Below are 23,242 nucleotides of genomic sequence, written 5' to 3' on the forward strand. Positions count from 1 at the left end.
TAGGGTAGGGAGGACCACTAGACACCAGGGAACTTTATAGGGTTTGGAGGGGACCATTAGACACCTGGAGCTGCAGGTCGGACGGCTGAATTATAGGTAAATAACCCCTTCTATCCCCGCCGCACACCTGCATCAATTAAACCTCATTTGATCCACGAGTAATCACTTGTGATTGAGGTCGGTGAGCCTCCCTGGCACTGAGCACTGACAGCCTGCAGTACCGCTACAGGACATCAGGTGTCATCACGCAGTGGTGACCTGATGAGGACTTGACATCAGAAGCAGGTAGCCGAGGAGTCAAGGAAGTATAAACGTGCATACACATCAATACTCTCCTGCACTGTATACTAGACCCCTTGCATGACACATTTTGGCAAGTTACAAGAAACAAAAGTTCTAAAATTTAATTTGATCACTTTTTGCACAGAAATTGCACTGGTAATCTTCTGTCTTCTTCCATTCGGCTGCACTGCGCATCACCAGCTCTTTAGCGATTATGTCCTTCTGCCTGCGCCCCCCTTCTACTTGCGGCGCGCCCATGGTGTTTGCCCTGCCCAGGAAACAGCCCCGATATGAGCCAATATCTGTATCAGTGTGGCACGCATGGTGATTGGTGTGGGATTTGTGAGATTTGGCCACTCCTGTTTCACAGCTGGGTTTTTATACAATGTTTAAATTTTGATAAAGTATTACGATTTTTCAAGCTAATATATATGTAAGTGTTATGATTGGTACATACTTTCATCCACTCCTTTAACTTCCTACTAGATATTATCCATGGTTATGTACAATCCATTTCACCAAAGGAAAATTGATAAGTTCAGAACGCTCTACCCCCTATGAATCAAACCAGTGGGTGCAGGATCTGGTAAGCCAAGCCAGTCCACAAGTATACACAGAAGCACCTGCAAACCGACCATTGGTTGAAAAAAGCTGGTATTCTTTATTCAGGGATTCCACATGACAAGTGCATAAAACCACAAGGTTCAACTAACGCGTGTCGGGCTTACAATCTGCCCTTAGTCATAGTTAAAAACTTTTTAACTATGACTAAGGGCAGATTGTAATGTATACCATTTCACCAAAGGGTGTCAAACGGCCGCTGGGACTGATGGCTGGTAGCCAGAAAACAACCCCACTAAACAACAGGTTCTCTTGAAGGACAATATCATTATTTGTGATCCTTAATGTGAAATTATCAGCTGTCCTAAAAGAACCCTTTTTTCCCAGCAAAAAGCAGCCCTAGGAGTGTATGAACTATAATTCCCCTTCAATAGGAACTGGGTCCAGAATGCAATAAACGTGAAAAGTATAAAGAGAAATCGGAAGAGTTATAGAGCAGGAAATGAAGATAACACTTGAATAAAGAATAATAAAGTATCTTTTGTCCTTCGCTTTTTCCTCTTTACATTTTGCAATAAAAATACATTTTAGCCTTAAAACAATTGCGTCTGGCCGATATTATCTCCGCTAATTCTTTAAACCTTTTGTAGCCAATGATTTTGCCTGGAGCCGGAAGCCTGAGGCCATTATTAGCCGGGCTCTCACAATCTATACTAAAGCGATCAGCTTCCTCCCTGGCCGCCAGCGCTGGGTGAAATCCCACTGCAGGAGATGACAGGGAGAAATTTATGTGCAACTTCTCACACATAATATCTGATCACAGCCCTCCGCAATATTTCAATTTTAAAAGCAATGACTTGGGCTTTGTAAGAAGTCTAACAGGTTAACCCATTTATGGCCACAAACGACTACAAATTTAGAAAGAAAAAGACTTCCCCTGACCTCTGTGTTGTATGAGAATACAATAGAAGAGTTAAATCTTAACTCAGTATGAAACTTTCTGGGGGTTTGGACCAAACTAAGAAAGCGGTACGTCTTTAAAGAAGAACTCCAGTGAAAATAATGTAATAAAAAAAAAGTGCTTCATTTTTTACAATAATTATGTATAAATCTAGTCAGTGTTTGCTCATTGTAAAATCTTTCCTCTCCCTGATTTACATTCTGACATTAATCACATGGTGACATTTTTACTGCTGGCAGGTGATGTTGCTTGTTTTCTTATCAGTTGGAAACAGCTGTAAATAGCTATTTCCCACAATGCAATGAGGTTCACAGACAGATAACTGTCAGGACCATTGTCCTGACATCACACTGTGGAAGGGGTTTCACCACAATATCAGCCATACAGCGCCCCCTGATGATCCGTTTGTGAAAAGGAAAAGATTTCTCATGTAAAAAGGGGCATCAGCTACTGATTGTGATGAAGTTCAATTCTTGGTTACAGTTTCTCTTTAGCATTAATTAAAACAGGATTTGTTTACCCTGGCCAATTTATTTGGAGCCCCCTCAGCCTTCAGTTCCAAACAGAGCTCTATTCCATTGATAAAAAAGCATGCACTCTCACAATATCCCTTGTGATGCTTCAGCAATGACTTCACATGGTATCTCCCAGCCTGGTCCCAGGGGAGTTCTGATTGTCGATGAGCAATTATGCAGTGCACGCAATGTACGGTGGCGAAAAGCAGATGCAGCCGTGAATTTGTGGGCAGGGCCAAATAAGGTATGCAAACCCAAGAAGGGTATAGCTAGAAATACGTTTCAGCCACCTTCAGGGGTGTGGAGTCAGAGTTGGCGCAAGTTTGGGTACCTGGAGTTGGAGTCGAAGGTTTCATAACCCGAGGAGTCAAATGATGTTTGTACCAACTCCACAGCTCCGGTAACAATTAGACTAAGGAGTCTGATCCGAGCAGTTAGAGCAATTTTGGATAACTGGAGTCGGATTTCATAAATTGAGGAGTTGAATGATTTCTGTATCAACTCTATAGCCCTGCCCACCTTACACACAAACTATTTGAACAAAGCCCTATTAGGTCTTAAGTAACAAACTGCATAAGATTTGATAAAAAAAATAAATGGTGGGTATACTGTACTGTTTTTCCTAACCTCTAGAATTTTAGATCAAAATTAGACAGCATGTACCCCCAAACACCATAATTAGGCAGCATGTATCCCCCAAATAACTTAGACAACTTTCCCCCCTCCCCCAAACAACACCATTAGGCACGGTGTCACCTTTAACATTACAATATGGCAGTGAGTACCCCCCCCCCCAATATAATGAGAGCATATAGCTGCTGTTACCCCAGTTACCCTCCTGCCTTAACTGTTTGGTGGTGCTTCCCCAATTACCCATTTGCCTTATCTCAGTGCTGCTACTCCAGTAACCCACCTGCCTGACCGCCCCTAGTCTATTCCATATGGTAAAAGAGAACTCGCATACCAGTGGTTGTCACAAACGAAATTGCACGGAATACACAGGTTGATGCACTCACTTTTATTTCTCTTGCAAAGGCATACTTCCTTTCTTCAATTGTGGACAGCACACCTGTTCCTGCATAGTACAGTGGCCAACCTTATCACATGGGTTACTAGGGAGCTACCCCACAGAGCACCACCCACTATCTGCAGCCTTAACGGGGACATTCTCTCGAGTGGCAGCATCCCTCCTTTCTCTTTACCGTACAATATCCCCTCAAACCCATTAACAATCCAAAACATAATAGGGCAGTGTGCTACCAAAATATAATTAGTCAGTGTGCTCCTAACATACAATTAGGGAGTATGCCATAAAATATATTAGGCAGTGTTCCCCCACACATAAGGCCTTGTTCACACTGTACGTGCTGCCGTGCGCATTTCGGCAGCACATTTAGTAAGAACATCAGAAATGCATAGAGAGCACATAGAGAGCGTGCTGCTTGCAAAAGCACATCGCTGATCCCATTCACTGTGATGAATGGGATCAGCAGTGCAAGGCACAGCAACACGGATGGCGTGCGATCGGGTGCGCTTGTGTCCCGAACGCACGGCCATACGCGTTGCCCTATGTGAACGAGGCCTAAGGCAGTGTGTCCTCAAACATTAGAAACTGTGCCCCAAGAGTATCCCTTCACAGCACTGGTGGGCAGTGGTGGGGAACCTGTGAATATATATAAAAAAAAGACAATTTTCACCTATTGTGCTGCTCACATTCCCCAGCTTCCTGAGCACTATTCTGAAGGACTCAGATGATGCATAGTGACAAATGCCATATCGCCAGTGTCAGGCAGCCTTGATGCGCAGAAGGATTGTTTGCTGTGCTGTGTCCTATCTGGAAGGCCACAGAGGAGATCCTGTAGCGGATTCATGTAATCTTATGAAAGGATCAGGGCACTGTTGCTAGGCCATTGGTGCAAGCCACACAGTTCTTTTCAGATAAGAGTTGTGGTTCATGCTGAAAATAATCCACCCTCGTTTTGTTTCCAATTAGTAGGGGACATGGATCTGTGAGACAAGCAGAAGAGGTCATGCTGGATCTTGAAGCAGGAGGTATAATTGCCAATTTTAGGCCTCTTTCCCTCGGGCAGTTGAATTGTGTGCTCAACAAGCAGTTACCAGGCAGCAGTGAGCAGTTAGCAGGAAGCAGCAAGCAGTTGTGAGAGTTTGAGAAGCATTTTACTGCCTATCAACTGCTCGTGGAACAGAAGCCTAAATGGGCCAAGTACTATCTGGGCGTCGGGAGGCCATTGATGGTGGAGTGACCTATACTCATGCTACAGCTCATGATCTATTGTTTCGGGAGGTACAAATCTATTGAACGAACAAAGATTTAAACTAAGGCTTGGGGACACACTGCTGCATTTGATGGGTCCATTTCCAAGCAGCATATGTTTACATAAAATTAGCATAAACAGTGCATCTCATTGACCAGCTATATATGAAGTCAATTCATGTAAAAGTCAGTGCATGATGCACATGGGGGCACTTACAGTAAAGCAGACACGAACTCTTGCACAGCACACAATGAAAAGTCTTTAAATTCACTTCTCTGTGTTCTGGGCTTGTTAAGGCAGACTAACCTAATTAATTCGTTCTGATCTGCAACTGTGAACTGCAGGAAAGCTCTGCCAAGACAGCTCTCAATATAGTAAACTCTGACACGTAACCCTATTCAGGCCTTGTTCACATTGCGTTCCGTATGCATGGCCGTTAGCGTTGGGTGGTTTGATGCGTCTTTTTTTTTACCATTCCCGGCGCTTGGGTGGGCGATTACTTTTTGTGCTAAGCGGTTTTTTAAGCGTTTTTGCCGAGCGGCTTTGTAATTTACTCCCCGACACAAGTCAGGAAGTGAACTCTTTGACCCGGAATACAATGTATTTATTCTTAAAACGCTCACGCAATCGCAATCGCTGCACAAAGCAATTTTGTGAGCGTTTTGCATTTTTTCTATACCTTCCATTGAGGCGCAATCACCTCAAAAATGGCCCATGCAGCACTTCTCTGGGCGGATCGGAATCGAACCGCTCAGATGTGAACTCTGTCATAGAGAATCATTGCACAAGCATTCTTGGGGCGATTTTGAAAATTGCCCCCGTTTGAAAAAAAAGGGCGAAAATGCCTTTAGTGTGAACAAGCCCTTAGTGCCTTCCACAAGAGCAAAACCAATTAAAACTTCATTTTTTTAGGATTTCCATAAATTGGAATGAAATTAACTTTGTATCCAAATAATGATCTCAGAGACAATAAATACAGTAATTACCGATAAATTGAAAACCTTTCAGAGAATCTGGTCACAAAGGTTGACCTGCCTGCCACCTGCCTCAACTACACTATAACTAAACTGTAGTGCCTACTTACTAAAAAGGGGGTACGCGTAGTATGATTGAGACCATGTCCGCTCAGCGGATCAGTCAAAACCAGTCTCATCAGTCTGACGATAGCTTGTACTCACGTGCAACTGCCGTCAGAACGACCGCCCCGCAGGCAGGTCTGACGACCCGTAGTTTGAAAAAGTCCAGTGTGTGTACGCGCCTTTAGATGAGCATGAAATGTATATGCTAACCTAAACAATCAATGTTGATAAATGATTGTTTTATGGTTTTGTTAGTTGCTCACCGTAAATTGTGTTTTTCTACTAATTTAAATAAGTTACTCATTTTCCAATATAATTAAAATGTGATTTGATGTAATGCCAAAAATGTTCAACATCTTATAATAATAATAATACTAAATATAATTGTTGCTGAATGATCTACGCTAGGGGTCCCCAAACTTTTTCGTTCAAGTGCCGAGTCAACATATTTCAGACTGCTGGAGCGGCCGGAACATACATAAAATGATGTTGAAAAACATTACATTGCATCTAGATATTGATTCCCCCCAATCATTTCCGGAGGAGAACTCCCAGCAGCAGCCATTCAGTCATGCGGCGCCCGAAGAACATCTTTGTGCACCAGACAGTGAGGCATACCCAGGCGACAACCTGCCGTCCAGTTGGACAGCAATGTCACCTGATGCAGAATTGGATTGGAAGCCAGCGAATTACAACTCACTGGCTTCTATGCGGCTGGGTGGTGCCAGCACTGCTATTCTATGTGCTAGCCGCCGATATTTAAAGGTGCAGTGGGCTGAATCTATAAGTTTTACATTTTGGCCTCAATTCACCAGAGAGGAGTTAGTAAGAGATAAAAGGTCGGTATTTTATCTCATGCGGTATTTTAACACTTTGTTTACAATTCACCACTGTCAGAGGATAGAGAGAGGAGTGTTCGGTAGCAGGCGATAATGGAGCGATATGGATGCGAAAACCGTGCGATAAGCGGTCGATAGTTTTGCGGTGTTAGTGATTTGCATGCAATAATTTGCCTCTCTGGATGCTGGAAGTAAAAGATTGTGGGTAGGAGGAGGAGGTTATTACCAGCATGTGACCGCAGAGGGTTTCCCTCCCTGTTTTTTGACCTTCTCCTTCCATTACAAATCCCTCCCTCCATTCTGCATATTAAGCATATTAAGCAATATTAAGCATTTACAATATTAAGTGGATGGGTGAAACAGAGGAGGTATTTGGATACATTTTCACCCTCACTCTCGATAAAAAATGTATCCAGATTCCTCCTTCGTTTCACCCATCTACTTAATATTGTAAATGCTTAATATTGCTTAATATGCTAAATAGTGTAAATGGGCTACTCTCTGGGGCCTGAAATATGTACAGTATAGGCTGTTACTGTGTGCTGCTAGTAAACTAGCTGCAGCAGCTGTGAGAAAAACCAGATATCTCCAGGTACATTCAGGGGATAAATAGATGAAAATATAACGAATGGCCACACCCCCTTTTTTCCTTGGTGAATGTGATTTTGAGAATAAATAACGACTAAATATTGCCTATTTATCGCACATTTATGGATTTCTCTCTGTCGATATTTCACCCTATACTTCTGGAGAATTGCTATTTGGAGATATCACAGGAGGTAAATTACCTCCCATGAGATAAATAGGTCTGTAACCACTGGTGAATTGAGGCCTATGTGTTTGGGGGCCAATGAAAAAGGCTCGGGGGGGGGGGGGGGGGGGGCGCAGGGCCGTAGTTTGAGGACCACTGATGTATGCTATACCCATGCTACGTGGATAAGATGTATGTGTTATTGTATCTTTATCACAAGTCAATATGCATGTTTATATGTGATGTTCTTGAATAAAACTTATTGAAACTAAATTGTAATTATTAGTTTTTTTCCATAAGGTTATCATGCTGTGGCTAATCTTTAAGAGCAGAGAAGAGGTTCTGGGTTTAGTTCCACTTTAAATTGTTGCCATCTGCAGATGCAGAGCTTGCAGTAAAACCGGTGTTGGAAAGCATATTTCTATGCTATTGGAATCTGCCAGACCAACTAGTGATGTCCCATCCTGTAGGGGAATGACAGTATACTATCCAACTAGCATTCAGGAGAATTGCTTCTGCGCTCTGCACAGCTTCCATACAGGCGCTGAAACCATGAATACCCCAATTTCCAATAGCCTGCACCCTCTGCCAAAGATCCATTTGATAATTTTGCACAGAAAATAGGCTATATTAATCCATGCATAGTGATGAGGATCAACCAATCCGAAACAGTTTGTATGCATGTTGGATTATTATGGCTCTGTAATATTAACAAGCTGACACATCATTGCATTTCAGCGGTTGTGAAGGTGTGTTTAGCTATCAGGGACAACAAAGAGATGATTTGCGTATTCAGCAGTGATGCACCTCAGAGTCACTCCAACCTGAATATTCGCAAATAAACTATTTTGCACAGCATTGTAGTAAGGAAGATTTTTGGTCTCTTTCAGCCCCTTACACACTTATAGGAATTCTGGTTCACTATGAGCTTGCTGGGCAATCTGTAAATCTTCATTTCAACACAAGAGCTAAGCAGCTACAGAAACACGCACAAAAAGTATGAGATGGGGACAACTTGGGCCCCCACCTCCTCCTGGGCCTCATAACAGCTGCTCTGGATATTGCTATACCCTCAATGTCCAGTGTCGTCCAGCACACCAGAACCTCAGTAAACCTGGCTCCTTGTGGCATTTCTTCTGGAAAGGATTTCCTCTGCACAGGACATCGTGTCATAACTATGATGGAAAAAATTCTGTGCAGTGTTATTGCCACTGGAGGAATGACAGCTTCGCAAGTTACAATCCAAGGTCCTGTATTTTAGCTGCTGCGCTGTTTTCCTTCAGCCGTCTTCAGCTGCTGTCAGCACCGATTAGAATTCTCCCCTTTTCACCTCCCGGGTCCCTATGTAGTACAGCCATATCCATATCTCTGTGTGCTTTGTTCAGTGGAGCCAATGCCTGAGCATTATATATGCTCCCCAGAGGGCTGAGCCTGTACTAGTCTAGATAGAAGCCGTGTGATGTGGGGACCTCGGCCTTGTCAGCTAATGCCAGAAAGCAGAATCTGTCACTTGTACAAGGGAAGGTGACATGTGTAACACACACACAGAATGTTCCTGTCACATTCACTTGGGTAATTGGAGAGATGATTAGGGAGTTTCAGTGTCTCCCTGAGGTTGGAGTTAATTTCACAACACATTCTTTTAAAACATGGACAATTGTCAAATGTTTCTTAATGAAGTACGCAGAGAAAGGCTGGGAGCGATCGTATCCCCCCCAGAACATTTTACACGCTAACAGATAGTGTCACTGGCAGTCTGAACATTTCATGAATACATTGCCTGCCGCTGCCTACTGTTAACACTTTGTGAGCACAGCTGGGAAAATGGAATAGGTTATTAAATAAAGTATATGAGAATAAAGTCTGTGTACGCTAATAAATTATTAACAGCTGGGCAGTCTACTAAGCCAAAGGAAAATCTGCAGAGGACATCTCTGAAAGGTGATCAAAGCGGAAGGCTGCATCATTTGTACATAGAATTGCCAATACTCTAGTTATGGACTGGACAGTCTGGAAATTGGTCTTCTGTATGGAAAGGTGTCTGATCCTTGCAAAGTTGTGCACCGCATTGTGCCTGCATAATTATACTCGCCTGGTTTGGTCTGGTAATCTGGCAACTTCCAAACAAGTTGCTCGTGCGCACTCCCAAAGTGCCCCGCCGCAGCATCATGCCGGGCGCCGTCAGCCTCCTGCACTGTACCACGTTTAGAGAACCACACATACGCAGGAGGCTGACGGAGGCCTGGCGTGATGATGCGGCGGGGGCACTTTCGGAGCGTGCACAGTCAACTTGCTTGGAAGTTGCCAGACAGCGGGATCGTGGAAGAGGCCAGGAAGATGCCGGGGGACCTCGCGGGCTAGAGGAAGCCCCAGGTAAGTCCGAAATTCTGATTTTAAGTACAGCCAAGTGTCCCTTTATGCCTGGTACACATTCAATTTTGATTGGTCAGTGACTCACCAATTTTACCACTTCCATGTAGATTTAAGGCCAACAGATTTTGAGTATTATGAACAGTATGTGTAGGTAAGCTCTCATATTACATCATACATGTCAAAATCAGACCTAAGGGCCAAATATGGCCCTAAGAATGATCACATTTGGCCTGCAAATGGTTTCCCCACTTTGCTTTATGTTTGGCCTATTCTAGACAACTAGGGAAGCTATATTGGGGGTTAAGCCCTAGATCACCAGGTAAGCCATATGGGGTTAGATAGGGGAAAGCACTAGACACCAAGGAGCTGTATAGAGGAGGCAGGCTCACTAGACACCAGGGAGCTGTATAGGGAAGGAAGGGGGCCACTAGATACCAGGAAACTGCATAGGGGAGGGGGGACTACTAAACACCAGGGAGCTGTATAGGGGAAGGAGGACCACTATACATCAATTAACTGTAAGGGGGGGGGGGGGGGATAGACACATATGAACTGTATAGGAGAAGGAAGGGGCCACTAGATGCCAGGGAACTGTATATGGGGAGGAGGACCACTAAACACCAGGGAACTGTATTGTGGAGGGGGGACCCCTAAACACCAGGGAACTGTAGAGAGGAGGAAGAGGAGAGGGAGGACCACTAGACACCAAGGGAACTGTATAGGGAAGGGAGGAGGCATTACACAAATAGGACTGTATAGGGGAGGGAGGAGGGCCACTAGACACCAGGGAACTTTATAATGGAGAGATGTGGGCTACTAGACACCTATGAACTGTATAGGAGAAAGAAGGGGCCATTAGACTACAAGGAACTGTATATGGGAGGGAGGGGGCCAAAAGGCACCAGGGAACTTTATAAGGGTGGGAGGTGGCCACTAGACATTGAGGGAGGCCCACAACTTGGTCCCAGTGTTTACTTTGGGTCCACTGTGTATTTGAGTTTGACACCCACGGAAGTGGTAAAATTTGCATATTTCAGAGTAAGAATTTGAGGGTGCATACACTACACGGGGTGCATACTACATGGGAGTGGTGAGATTGGTCAGTGATTGGTCAGTGATTGGCCAATCTCACCACTCCCATGTAGTATGAGAGCTTACCTACACATTCGGTTCAGGGGTGAGATGTATGCAAGGACTTACAGAGGGTGGTGCTACAATTAAGGCAGCCCCCCCCCTCCCCCAAGTATCCCCCATTGCCCTTGAGGTGCTAGAATGCCAGGATAATATAAATACCTCCCAAATTACCCCATTTTGGAAAGAATACACCCCAAGGTATTTGCTGAGGGGCATGGTGTGTTCATAACAGATTTAATTTTTTGTCACAAGTTAGCAGAAAATGACACTTTTTTTTTTTTTTTTTAAATGTTTCCATTTCTGCTAACTTGTGACAAAAAAAAAAATCTGACACGGACTCACCAAGCCCCTCAGTGAACGGCGTCTACTTTCCAAAATTGAAACAAGAGAAGTTGTGACTGGGCACACCATCTAAAATAGGGTGCTTGGTATTGTGGTATAGGCAAACCACCAAAGTCTAAGTCCAGAATTCAAATATACCAGCACTCCAGTTCTCTCAAAGAATCACGCTCTTTTAATGAGCTAGCATATCCACAGAAATGACCGACAATTGTTTCGGGGCCTCGCAGGGTCCCCCTTTCTCAAGGCGTGTGCGGTTTCTGTGGATATGCTAGCTCATTAAAAGAGCGTGATTCTTTGAGAAAACTGGAGTGCTGGTATACTTTCCAAAATTGGGTCACTTGTGGGTACTTATACTGCCCTGGCATTTTGGGGGGCTAAATTGTGAGTACCCCTGTAAAGCCTAAAGGTGCTCATTGGACTTTGGGCCTCTTTGCGCAGCTAGGTGGCAAAAAAAGTGTCACATTTGGTATTGCCATACTCAGAAGTAGTATAATGTGTTTTGGGGTGTCTTTTCACACATACCCATGCTGGGTGGGAGAAATATCTCTCTAAATGACAACTTTTTCCATTTTTTTTTTACACGAAATTGTCCATTTACAGAGATATTTCTCCCACCCAGCATGGGTACGTGTGAAAAGACACCCCAAAACACATTATACTACTTCTCCTGAGTACAGCGATACCACATGTGTGACACTTTTTGCAGCCTAGCTGTGCAAAGGGGCCCACAGTCTAATGAGTACGGTTAGGATTTCATAGGTCAATTTTACTCATTTGTTTTCCAGACTACTCCTCACGGTTTAGGGCCCCTAAAATGCCATGGAAGTATAGGAATCCCACAAGTGACCCCATTTTGGAAAGAAGACACCCCAAGGTATTCCGTGAGGGGTGTTATGAGTTCATAGAAGATTTTATTTTTTGACACAAGTTAGCCTTGAGAGACCTTTGTGTGCCTACTCTGTGTCTCGCGTTCCCTACTCTAATAGGGACCTGCTCATGGTAGTTCTCGAAACACTCTCCTACGCATAGGGCAGGCTGGTCAGGACAGTAGGGACAATAAAAAGTGGTGTCGCGCCTTATTCCAGCCCTGCTGCAGACACAACAACGTTTTCTTGGGGAATGGTGAGATGGGGTACCTGGAAGGACATACGGGTAGTGTCTTTCATGTAGCCGGCTAACTACATTTTGGGGTTGGCCACGGCTCCTTCTGGATACAGGAGTTCCAAAATAAACAGACACTTTCTTATACCAGCGTCTGGTTCTGCGGGAAACCAAATAGGGAGCCATCATCTGGTTGTTGAAGTCCATCCCTTCCATGTTAAGGTTATATAATCATGGACGGCGAGGGGTTTTTCAACAACCTCGGTTGCTCGTTGAATTTGGACTGTCGTGTCTGCGTGAATGGTGGACAGAAGGTAAACGTCCCTCTTGTCCTTTCATTTCACCGCGAGCAGGTTTTCATTACACAAGGCAGCCCTCTCCCCTCGTGCAAGTCAGGTAGCAGTGAGCCATTGGGGGAAGCCCCGGCAACTAGGCTGCACGGTGCCACAGCAGCGAATTCCAAGTAGCTGTAAATGCTGATAGAGGGCCACGCTTGTGTAGTAATTGTCCAATCACTCTCACCCGACTCGGCCAGAATCATGTAGGCCTCTTGCAGGGAATACCCCTTTCTTGCCATTTTTTGATGGTAAATTTAGGGGGTATTCCTCAGACTAATCCGGAAAGAGAGCACACCTACCTAGCAAAAAGGAGTGCTTGTGAACTAAAAAGCTGCGGTCTCTCAGTTTTGATAAAAAAAATCAAAACTGATCTTTAGAGCGCCGCAGCTATTGTGTTGTGTTTTTGCAGTGATCAGAAAAAAAAAACAATTTCTGTCACTGCAGTGGGGTGGGGTGGGCTCAATGCAAGTGTGGCCGAACGATCAGGCCTGATCGGGCAAACACTGCGTTTTTAGTGGAGCCTACTCTAATGTACTTATATAAATCTGACTGCGATCAGTACTGATCACTTACAGATACTATATGGTACCAATGCTGATTAGCGACAGTGATGACGCTAATCAGCAACTTATTAGTGACTGCAGTGTAGTGGGCTGTGCGCTAACTACCTAACAAAGGGGCCTAGCTAACTCACTGGTCTGTTTTTAGTTCACTAAGATAGTGACGAGGTGGGGTGTGATCAGATACAATCTAAGGCAATCAGATAGCAATTGAAAGCAATCAAATGCAATCAGAAGCAATCAAATCCAATCGAATGCAATCAAATGCAATTACAAACAGACAGAGGTCAATCAGAGCCAATCAAGAGGCCGATGAGATGCCAGTCAGAGTGAAAACAGGCAATCGGATGTCAATCACAGTGCAGCTGTCAGATGCCAACCAAAGTAAACAGCAATTGAAATCACAGGGCAATCACAGATGATCAAAAACCAATCACAATGCAATCAATCAATCAGATGTCAAAAAACAGTGCACAGGCAATAGATGTCACTCAGATCTCACTCAGACCTCGATCAGAGCTGTGACAGGCGACCAGATGTCAATCAGACCTCAGTCAGATGCCTGTCAGGGCAGTGAGGGGGGTAGTGGGGGGTGATAAGCGGCGATCGGGGGGGGGGGGGGGGGAGCAGGATCAGTGTGCGGGCTTACAGTACAGGGCTGCCGTCCTCTCTGGTGGTCATCCGGGAACGCTGTGACCACCAGAGGAGGAGGCAGCCAGTATAATACACGTTGTTTACATTACAACATGTATTATACACTTGGATAGGTCCGTTTGAAAGATCGCAGCCCGCCGGAACGGCTAATTGGCCGGCGGGCTGATGACGGAAGGGGGCCGCAAAGCATGCCGGGCGATGCGCGCGCATGCGATCGCCGGCAAAACAGCACTCCAGGACCTGACGCCAATTGGCGTTAGGGGGTCCTGGAGATGCTGCCACGACCACGCCCATTGCCGTGGGGCGGTGTAAGTAGTTACACACCCTTTTAAATAAGATACAAAACCACAATGCTACTAATTTAAGAACTGTGGAAAAGCAGCCCTTAAAGCAAACCTGAAGCAGAAACAAACTTATGAGATAATGAATTGTAAGGAATAAAACAGTAGTAGCAAAGAAAAAGTCTCCTATTGCTTTACAGTACAGGAAGAGTTAAAAAAAAAAGGTTCTATTCAAAAGAGTTTCTCTGAGCTATTCGACTGAACTTGGATCAAATATAGTCCTGTTTTCTAAAGGACTTAAAAAGACTCTGAAGCCTCAAAATCCCACTTTTTATTTAACATTCCTCTTCTACACTATAACCCAAGCTAAAATGCCACAGAATGCGGTGTTTAACCCCACCTCAAATCCCCTGGGCAAGATGCGGGGAGCGCTTCCTTGTAGAGACTGAGCTTAGCGTTGTAGCTCTGCCTCTACTCGCGTCAATCCCCGCCTCTGTCAGGGCTCTTTCACAGTGCGACGTTAAAGTTGCACGTTATAAAATACTTTAAAACAGAGTAATGCACAGCAATGCAAAGTCTGTCCGACATTCACAGTGCACACGCTGCATTAGTCTGTAACGTGTAGTGTTTTTAAAAAGTGCTGCATGCTGTGCGTTTAGCAATGAATCTGCTGCGTTACTTGTGTTGCACATGCTCAGTAATGTTTTTTGTCCTTTTTTAAAATGTTCCGCATACACCGTTTTTGTTCCATAGTAAATACATTTTCCAATGTGCGACTTGCACTGTGAAAGTGTATATGCTTTAGGGCCGTGTTGTGCGACCTGAAAGTGAACCAGAGACGAAGCACCCTTGTGTATTTTACCATAGAAATCAGTGGGAACATTAGAGAAAACATTTACCATGCTCTCTGTTCCATCCTCACTGCTAAAAGTGTCTGTTATCTAGCTGAGATAAGAATCCCGGACTGAGCATTGATTCTGGCTTTGCTATAATGACTCAGCTATAATGATTCCTGAGCAAAGCCAGCAGGGGGCAGGCTTGGACTTGAAGACAGCAAAGAACACAGTCTCAGCTATAATTATTCTGTAGCAAAGCCAGACCGACTGCTTAGTCGGGATTCTTATCTTAGAGGTGATAACAGGCAAATTAAACAGAGAACAATGTAACAAAGAGCAGATTAGGTGTTTACTGTCATGTTCCCACTGATTTATAAGGTAAAATACATGAGGTTGCTTCATCTCTGGTTCTCTTTAACATCAAACGCAACGTCCTACTGTTTAAGTAGCCTCAGTCTTCTTTCACTGAGACGGGCAGAGAGAGGCGTCGATCAGCGGTGGATTGACGCTAATGGAGGCAGAGCTACAGCCCAAAGCTCTGCCTCCCCTGGCTGCAAAATCCATGACCAGGAATGTCATGGATTATTGCCCTGGTATTTGTGGGGGGGGGGGGGGGGTTTAAATACATCGTTTCTGCAGCGGGGATGCAGTGCTTTAGGTTGGTTTATAGTGTAGAAGGTAAATGTTAAATCAAAAGTGGGATTTTATGAGGCCTTAGACTCCCTTTAACCTATTTTAGTTCCTGGACGTAGTTTCTACGTCCAGGAACCATGCGCGCTCCCGCGGCCGATTGCGCGTGTGCACGCGTGCTCCTGGCCCGCGGTTTGTAAGCCAGGCAATCAGTGAATCGGGCTATGGTGCCCGATCACTGATTCCTCTCCCCCGCTGAAAAAGCGACAGCTTCTCTCGGAAGCTGCGCTTTTTCTGGCTGTTCCCTCCCCCATGCGTCTCTCTAAGCGTATGTTACGCTTAGAGTGACGTCATGTAAACAAACTCATGGCCGCCATCTTGTGGCCAAAAAGTAAAACTACAACTAAAAGTAAAAAAAATAAAACTAAACACACATTTACATTATAAAACTATGGTTTACATCCCACCCTCCCAAAAATACCCAAATAAAATGTTTAATATATATAAAAAAAAATTACAATAAAAAAAACAAAAAACATGTAAATATTTACCTAAGGGTCTAAACTTTTTAAATATCAATGTAAAGATGAAATATTTCTATATTTTTTTTATTTTAAACTTGTAAATAGTGATAGATGGAAAACGTAAAAAATGCACCTTTATTTCCAAATAAAATATTGTCGCCATACATTGTGATAGGGACATAATTTTAACGGTGTAATAACTGGGACATATGGGCAAATACAATACGTTAGTTTTAATTATGGAGGCATGTATTATTTTAAAACTATACTAGCTGAAAACTGAGAAATAATGAATTTTTCAATTTTTTTCTTATTCTTCCTGTTAAAATGCATTTACAGTAAAGTGGCTCTTAGCAAAATGTACCCCCCAAAGAAAGCCTAATTGGTGGCGGAAAAAACAAGATATAGATCAGTTCATTGTGATAAGTAGTGATAAAGTTATAGGCTAATCAATGGGAGGTGAACATTGCTCAAGTGAAAATGACGGAACGCGAATGGGTTAAACAGCCAAGAAACAGTGAGAGACAGCTTGCGATAAGGTTTTACTGCAGGAAAGTTCAAAGGGTCATTATTTCTGCTGTGTTTTATAGCTTAAAAGGCAGAGTGTGGTTTTAAAACTGCAACTGCGACAAAATTATGCAATGTTATATTAAAAAAAAACATATAACTGAAAATAAAAATATGAGACTTTTTTCTTTGCTATTCTATTCCATATCTGTACCACACATACAATTCATTATATCATAAGTTTTTTTGTTTGTTTTGTTTTTTTACTTCATGTTTGCTTTAAAAGATTTCAAACAGGAGAAAACTTTTCTTTTACATTTTTTTTCTAAAATCAATACCATATTTCACCATAAGAGGAGTAAATCAGGGCTCACCATGCTCAGTATGTAGTAAATTGAGGCTGCTGGCAGTGTATCATGTCAAACATGACAATCAAACAAATCAATAGAAGAGACTCCAGCTATGTAGGAAGCTCTGCAGTCCTGGAAGTTAGGTGTGAACTCCCCACTCGCTGTGCCGAGCAAAACACATTTACCTAATACTTTCTACGGGTTACACTGCTTTCAGCGGGAAATCTTGATGAGGCGAGTGAGGCCTGTGCTGCGTAGCTCTGTGTTATCCTTTCTCTGTGTATTTATTATTCCTTTTGGGATTATTTGGAAATGTAAAATGATCCCTGAAATTAGGCTGCTGTCTGGAATTACACAGGAGGAGGGAGGGAGAGGACGATGCAGTTACAGTAATGCACATGCTTCCCAGCACATGTATGGCTGGCTCAGTGCTCCATGTGTTGCAGCATAATATTCTGGTGTCAAGGTTGCTTTAGCCTTCTAATTGGGACAACAGGGTTAATGTGAAAGGACATTTACCGGTTCTGAGAGAGAAAACAGGCCTAGTAACACAATTTCAAGCAAACCTGTAGTTTAAAAAAAAAAAAAAGTTTGATACTTACCTCAGTAGCAAGAAGCGTCTGGATCCTCCGATCCTTCTTGAGCACACCGCTGCTTGCTGGACCCTCTTCTTCTTTGCACCACTTTCCCATTTGTGAAGATGCGCCGTTGCATGAGCCACTTGCGCCTTTGCAGCACGGCTGCGCTTCTACACTGATGGGAGCATGGCCTTGCCAATCTATTCAATAAGCAGTGGTCAAATAGGTTCAAAGGGTCCTCACAGTGCTGGAACGGCAAGCTAGAGGGGGGAAGCCTCTGGATTATTCACCTGCTTTCCTCTACTGAGTTAAGTAACTTTTTCTGCAAATTTTCCTTCAGTTACACTTTAACCTATTGAGGACCGCAGTATTAAACCCCCCTAAAGACCAGGTCTATTTTCTGCTAATCGGACATTGCAGCTTTAAGACCAAGCTGCAGGGCCGCACAACACAGCACACAAGTGATCCCCCCCTATTCTCCCCACCAACAGAGCTCTCTTTTGGTGGGATCTGATCGCCAACGCCAACACCAACCCCAGTGTTTATTTATTTAATAAATATTTATGTTGGTTTTTTTTTTTTATATATATCTTTTACTATATATCTTATTTTTTTTATCATTCCCCCCCCCCCCCCCCAGCCAGCCAATCCTGGCGATCGGCTGTCATAGGCAACTGCCTATGAGAGCCGTTCGCTCTCTTCTGTCCCAGGGGGACACGGCTGTCCCCAGTACAGTGCTGCTGCTGATCGCAGCACTGTACTAAATGTAAAAACGGCAGTCTCCCAAGTGGCGATCGCCGCTCGTAGACTGAAGACTGGGCGGAGCTCCACCCCCCAAGCAGGAGATGAGCACCCAGCCTGCACCCGATCTCCTGCAAACTGCAGCCCCAGGATTTGACACCAATTGGTGTTAGGCGGTCCTGGGGCTGCAGTTTGGCGTGGTGCGGTCGCTTACTAGTTAAAGCATGAACTTCACACAGATCGTGTATCTTGGATTTGGACAATGAAAATCATGAAAAGCCATGTGTCCTGAAAAAACTGGTCAACTCTCTGCTCCCTCCAAATCCACAGGTCCTAACAAGAGCCCAGATAAAACACACCACAGCCAAGAAGAGCCAAGCGGATTATGTGGAAAAATAGAGGAGTTAAATAAAAGTCACAAGAGCTAACCATATACCAGTCCCTACATGGAGAATCTAAAATGGCCCCATGCCTGGAAAATCTCCTAAACTCAAGAGTCTGGGAGGATAGACTATACAACACTCTGAGCAAAGGACCCTACACACTCCCCATGTGCTATATGCCAATAGTCACGTGGTGTCCGTATGCGTGTCAGGAACCAGCCCGCGACACGCCTGCATATACGGTTCCCGACTGCGGGTTTGACCAGATCGAGAGGGGAAGCAGCTTTAGTCAAGCTAAAACAAGGCTAGGACCCCTCAGAACACCTCTCACTGCCACCACTAGCTGTTCGCTAGACACTTCCACTCTGCTGTTGAGTCCTCAGCGCGCACTCCGCGTTTTCGTATTCGGGTCAGCTTTGCGCTTAGGCCGAATACGGAAATGCCACGCACCCACACACACACACAGTTGCAATCTTACACTGCCATGAAGCAAAAACCCACTAACAGTCGTTCCGAACGATACTGTTAGCCACTCTGCTGTCGCTACTCGCACTGGCGTTTTTCGTACGTTGGGTCAGCTGCGCGCTTAGGCCAACGTATAACAAACGCCCCCACACACAATGCAATTACAATTTCATATGGTAGTGTTGCTCAAGCATACAATTAGGCATGAAACTTATACACGGTTACACTTCAGTCTCTTCTAGGCTATGAGTGTTAGTTTAGCACAGCAGAAGTCAAGCTTATTAAATAACTATTTAATATTCCATAAAAACCGTGGAACAATGCAGAACAGAATATATACAAAAGATTACAAAAAAACAAATAAAAAGTTACAAGAGTAAAAGTTACAAAAATACACACAAAGCGATTTTGCTTACCAAAATAAATGGGGAAATAAACGTACCAGCGTATCGATCTGGCGTTGTTGCGGGGGTACGCACTTCTGATCAGGAACCAGGTTAGTTCTAGCCGTGTGGACTACCTCCAAGAACTACAAGTTGTGGCTATCCTAGCTGCGGTTTTATACAATGAAATACGCCTGGAGGCTGCAACGTCCTTGGGGAGGGGAGGAACTAGTTTTTAATTAAATCTCAGACATAATGTGATTTCCAGAGATCCACATGATAAAAATGTACTATAGCCCACATACATGAAAATATTTCCCTAGTCCAAGTTACAGGTGACTAGAGTTGGGCCGAACGGTTCGCCTGCGAACGGTTCCATGCGAACTTCAGTGGTTCGCGTTCGCGTCCCGCAGGCGAACCTTTGCGGAAGTTCGGTTCGCCCCATAATGCACATGGAGGGTCAACTTTGACCCTCTACATCACAGTCAGCAGGCCCAGCGTAGCTAATTAGGCTACACTAGCCCCTGGAGCCCCACCCCCCCTTATATAAGGCAGGCAGCGGCGGCCATTACGGCCACTCGTGTGCCTGCATTAGTCAGAGTAGGGCGAGCTGCTGCAGACTGTCTCTCAGGGAAAGATTAGTTAGGCTTAGCTTGTTCCTGTCTGGCTGCATACCTGTTCTGTGAACCCACCACTGCATACCTGTGCTGTGAACCCACCACTGCATACCTGTGCTGTGAACCCACCACTGCATACCTGTTCTGTTCAGTGGACCCGCCACTGTATACCTGTTCATTGAACCCACCACTGCATACCTGTGCTGTGAACCCACCACTGCATACCTGTGCTGTGAACCCACCACTGCATACCTGTGCTGTGAACCCACCACTGCATACCTGTTCTGTTCAGTGGACCCGCCACTGCATACCTGTTCTGTTTAGTGAACCGCCACTGTATACCTGTTCTGTTCAGTGAACCCACCGCATCAGTGCGCATACCTGTGCAGTTAAGTGAACCCGCCACTGCATACCTGTTCTGTTCAGTGGACCCGCCACTGCATACCTGTTCTGTTTAGTGAACCGCCACTGTATACCTGTTCTGTTTAGTGAACCCGCCACTGCATACCTGTTCTGTTTAGTGAACCCACCGCATCAGTGCGCATACCTGTGCAGTTAAGTGAACCCGCCACTGCATACCTGTTCTGTTCAGTGGACCCGCCACTGCATACCTGTTCTGTTTAGTGAACCGCCACTGTATACCTGTTCTGTTTAGTGAACCCGCCACTGCATACCTGTTCTGTTCAGTGAACCCACCTCATCAGTGCGCATACCTGTGCAGTTAAGTGAACCCACCACTGCATACCTGTTCTGTTCAGTGGACCCGCCACTGCATACCTGTTCTGTTTAGTGAACCGCCACTGTATACCTGTTCTGTTTAGTGAACCCGCCACTGCATACCTGTTCTGTTCAGTGAACCCACCGCATCAGTGCGCATACCTGTGCAGTTAAGTGAACCCGCCACTGCATACCTGTTCTGTTCAGTGGACCCGCCACTGCATACCTGTTCTGTTCAGTGAACCCACCGCATCAGTGCGCATACCTGTTCTGTTCAGTGAACCCACCGCATCAGTGCGCATACCTGTTCTGTTTAGTGAACCCGCCACTGCATACCTGTTCTGTTCAGTGAACCCACCGCATCAGTGCGCATACCTGTGCAGTTAAGTGAACCCGCCACTGCATACCTGTTCTGTTCAGTGGACCCGCCACTGCATACCTGTTCTGTTTAGTGAACCGCCACTGTATACCTGTTCTGTTCAGTGAACCGCCACTGTATACCTGTTCTGTTCAGTGGACCCGCCACTGCATACCTGTTCTGTGAACCCGCCACTGTATACCTGTTCTGTTCAGTGAACCCACCGCATCAGTGCGCATACCTGTGCAGTTAAGTGAACCCACCTACCTACGTGAGTGCACGCAGTGTGATATACCACTCCGTGCATACCCGATATGGACAAAACAGGTAGAGGAAGAGGTAGTGGCAGAGCCAGAGGAAGGCCACCCGGCAGGTCTGCGCGAGGTCGTGTAAATGTAATTTCGTGTGGACCTGGCCCACAGTACAGTGCTCGGAAGAAGGCACGTCCCATCACCTCCCAAGATTGTCAGGATGTGGTTGAGTATTTAGCGACACAGAACACCTCATCTTGCTCAGCCACCAGTGCTACTACTAGCACCACTTCCGCTGCATTTGACACTTCGCAAGAATTATTTAGTGGTGAAATCACTGATGCACAGCCATTGTTGTTACAGCCAGATGAATTTTCACCAGCTCATATGTCTGAGTTACGCGGCAACATTATGGATGTAACGTGTAAGGAGGATGAAGGACCTACTGATGTTGGTGCATGTTTGGATTTGTCTGAGGCAAGCGAAGCTGGGCAGGATGATTACGATGATGACGATGATAGGGATCCTCTGTATGTACCCAATAGAGGAGATGAAGAGGGGGACAGTTCAGAGGGGGAGTCAGAGAGTAGGAGGAGGAGAGAAGTTGCTGAAAGAAGCTGGGGCAGCTCTTCGTCAGAAACAGCTGGTGGCAGTGTCCGGCACCATGTATTGCCACCTATGTACAGCCAGCCAACTTTCCCTTCAGCATCAGCTGCTGAGGTCCCCATAGTGCCCACATCCCAGGGTGGCTCAGCGGTGTGGAAATTTTTTAATGTGTGTGCCTCAGATCGGACCAAAGCCATCTGTTCGCTCTGCCAACAAAAATTGAGCCGTGGAAAGGCCAACACTCACGTAGGGACAAGTGCCTTACGAAGGCACCTGGAGAAAAGGCACAAACAGCAATGGGATGGCCACCTGAGCAAAAGCAGCAGCAGCACACAAAAGCAAAGCCACCCTCCTTCTCCTCTTCCTCCTCCATCAGGTGCATTATCTGCTTCTGCCGCTTTCTCCCTTCCACCTTCACAGGCACCCTCCTCCACTCCGCCTCTGCCCTTGAGCGCTTCCTGCTCCTCTGCCCACAGCAGCAGTCAGGTGTCCGTGAAGGAAATGTTTGAGCGGAAGAAGCCAATTTCGGCCAGTCACCCCCTTGCCCGCCGTCTGACAGCTGGCGTGGCGGAACTGTTAGCTCGGCAGCTGTTACCATACCGGCTGGTGGACTCTGAGGCCTTCCGTAAATTTGTGGCCATCGGAACACCGCAGTGGAAGATGCCAGGCCGCACTTATTTTTCGAGAAAGGCCATACCCCAACTGCACCGTGAAGTTGAGAGGCAAGTGGTGTCATCTCTTGCGAAGAGCGTTGGGTCAAGGGTACACCTGACCACGGATGCCTGGTCTGCCAAGCACGGGCAGGGCCGCTACATTACCTACACAGCCCATTGGGTGAACCTGGTGGTGAACGATGGCAAGCAGGGCGCAGCGGACCAAATTGTGACACCTCCACGGCTTGCAGGCAGGCCTCCTGCCACCTCCTCTCCTCCTGCTACATGCTCTTCGCTGTCCTCCTCCTCCTTGGCTGAGTGGCAGTTCTCCTCTCCAGCTACACAGCCCCAGCTCCGCAGGGCCTATGCTGCATGCCAGGTACGACGGTGTCACGCCATCTTAGACATGGCTTGTCTCAAAGCGGAGAGTCACACTGGAGCAGCTCTCCTGGCTGCTCTTAAGAAACAGGTGGATGAGTGGCTGACCCCGCACCACCTGGAGATAGGCAACGTGGTGTGCGACAACGGCAGCAATCTGCTTGCCGCTTTGCATATGGGGAAGCTGACACACATACCCTGCATGGCACATGTCATGA

This window comes from Hyperolius riggenbachi, chromosome 12, assembly GCF_040937935.1.
Source record: "Hyperolius riggenbachi isolate aHypRig1 chromosome 12, aHypRig1.pri, whole genome shotgun sequence".
Lineage (NCBI taxonomy): Eukaryota > Metazoa > Chordata > Amphibia > Anura > Hyperoliidae > Hyperolius > Hyperolius riggenbachi.